Source organism: Montipora capricornis, chromosome 11 (assembly GCF_036669925.1).
Source record: "Montipora capricornis isolate CH-2021 chromosome 11, ASM3666992v2, whole genome shotgun sequence".
Lineage (NCBI taxonomy): Eukaryota > Metazoa > Cnidaria > Anthozoa > Scleractinia > Acroporidae > Montipora > Montipora capricornis.
The window spans coordinates 15428546-15431045 of NC_090893.1; the positions used below are offsets into that span (position 1 = coordinate 15428546).

At 39.8% G+C, this 2500-nt stretch overlaps 1 protein-coding gene across 1 annotated transcript in view; it reads right to left on the reverse strand.

Moving 5' to 3' along the window:
* LOC138023812 (translation initiation factor eIF2B subunit beta-like) overlaps positions 1-2500 on the reverse strand; it is a 33908-nt gene that overhangs the window by 11599 nt on the left and 19809 nt on the right. The gene's annotated exons all lie outside the window — the stretch shown is intronic.

The following is a 2500-nucleotide window of genomic DNA, read 5'->3' on the forward strand; positions in this document are numbered from 1 at the left end:
TCGACTGCTGTGAAGACAATTGGAGTTAGCTGGGAGCCTTCAAGACGAAGCAGGTGTTTACTCGGCAAATCTTGACCCAGACTTTACAATGACATGAGATTGTAAATTCTACGGATCAATGTCAGGCGACAGATACTTGAAAACCAGGATCGACTCTCTCAGCGCGCGAATAACGATCGAAGAAGACATCGAGGGGAATTTTTAGTTCCACGGAGGAATCTGAGGCGATACTTTGTTGAAAACCGGGACGACCCTCTTTCAGCCGGCCAACTACGAGGTTATGAAGGTTTACAGTGTCTATTCCACTGCTTGTAATGATTTTTGGATAGTGATGATGGAGTTGATTAGAATAACCCCCTCCCCCAACCCCTAAAAAAAACGATTTTTACAACGCTCACTACTGATGGGTTGGTTGAGGTGCAGATGATACCTTTCAGACAAAGGCAAGTATTGCAAGTATTATGGGATTGTGCAAGTAGTGAATACAACAGGAAATTGTTCACTTTTAATTTCTCTTCACTTCATAACAGTTCCTAGAGCGAGTTCTCTCCCATGCTCTGAGAGATTTTTCTCAGGGTACTCGGGTTTGCCTAAGTTGACACCTAAACTCCATTATTATTATTATTATTATTATTATTATTATTATTATTATTATTATTATTATTATTATTATTATTATTATTATTATTATTTCATCTGCTTTAGGTAGATTAGTGGTCTTCCCCGGCCAATTACGAGAGCACTTGTACTTGATCTTGTAACCTTGAGACATTGATTATAATTATATTCTTATTCTTATTATTGTTATTGTTAGAGCGAGTTTCAATCGAGTGTCGTAAAACCAAAACCAAAGTAATTACTTTGGCCAATCAAAAAGGACGGAGTAAATCCATTCAACCAATCAAAACTCGAAATAATTACACGTCGCCGACACAAAACGAGGGAAAATGTGCACGCGCGAGCCACGGTTGGCTTTGGTTTCACTTCTGATTGTTTTAAAAACGGCGCGAGAACTTTGAACCAATCACTGAGTGAAGTAATAATAAACCAAAGCAATTCGCTAATTACTTTCGACACTCAATTGAAAAAAACCGCTCTATCAATTAATCAATCAATCAATCAATCAATCAATTTATTGAAGTCATAACGTGGGATTGAGGTTGTATCTGAGCCAGAGTCTCACGTATAAAACACATGACAACGCTCTATACAACGCTCTATAAATCCAGTTATATGATAGTTCGCCCCTATTGTGCAAGGTGAACAAGATGAAAACGAGCACCGAGGGAGGATATGGTAAGCCTGTTGCGCTTCACCAGGGATTTGACCCTGGTTGCCGGCACGTTCTGGATAGGATTATTTTTTTTCGCAAGTCTCGTACTCTTCTCTCAATCTAATGGAATGTAGACCCGAAAGTCCCGCTTTCGCGCGCTCTGAAAACCGTGAATACCTAAACATTTTCGAGATAAACACGTGAACCTGAAGTATGGCAAGATATAAGCGTGCCGAACACAAAAGCAATGGAAATGGATCACAAATATAAAGCTTGGGCTAACTGAATGATTTTGGGTTACACAGAAGCGATAGACTGTTAAAAAATCCAGTTATCACTTGCTTATTACCATGCTAATAGACCTTTTTCGCTTGTACATTTTGTTTTCCCAATACAAATCATGTGATAATACTCAGGAGGATTGGTCCTTTGTTTTGCTCATTAAAAAAAGTGCATGCAAGCATGAATTTGTCTGCATGCACTCTTTTTAATGAACAAAACAAAGGACCAAATCTCCTGAGTATTATCACATGATCTGTATTGGGAAAACAAAATGTACAAGCGAAAAAGGTCTATTGGGTAACGTAAACCAGTGTAGCCATTCGCCCTTGTCACACGGCGGCCATATTGTCCCGGGAGACCAAAACAGCTTTGTTTTACCACGCCAAGCCTCATCCCCATGGTTTCCACTGCGAGGCTTGGCGTGGTAAAACCAAGCGTTTTTGGTCTCCCGGGACAATATGGCCGCCGTGTGACAAGAGCGAATAGTGACGCCCGTTTCAAACGTCGAGCTTTACATGTGCCGAATCTAATGCAAATGAGAAAAATCTATTGTTTTCGCTCATTTGCATTAGATTCGGCACACGTAAAGTTCCACGTTTGAAACGGGCCTGAGTAGCAATTCAAAATATGACAAATAGAGAGAAGCGAATCAACATATTTTATCTTTTCTCCTGCTCTTACCATTCCGGAAACGAAGCACTGTTTTGTTTTCCTATTTCAGACCACGTGATGTTCCCAAGGGAATGCATATGCACGTGCATAAGACGACATTTGAAAGAAACCGTTCCCTAGAGTATCATCGTGTGCTATGGTCTGAAATGGGAAAACAAAACGTTCAAGCTAAAGAGGTCCATTGTTGCATAAATTAAATTTCACCAAGAACGAAAAAAAAAGCACTTAAATGTGCAGTAGATAAGCCTAAAAAAATACCGTTGGCTTTCCAAA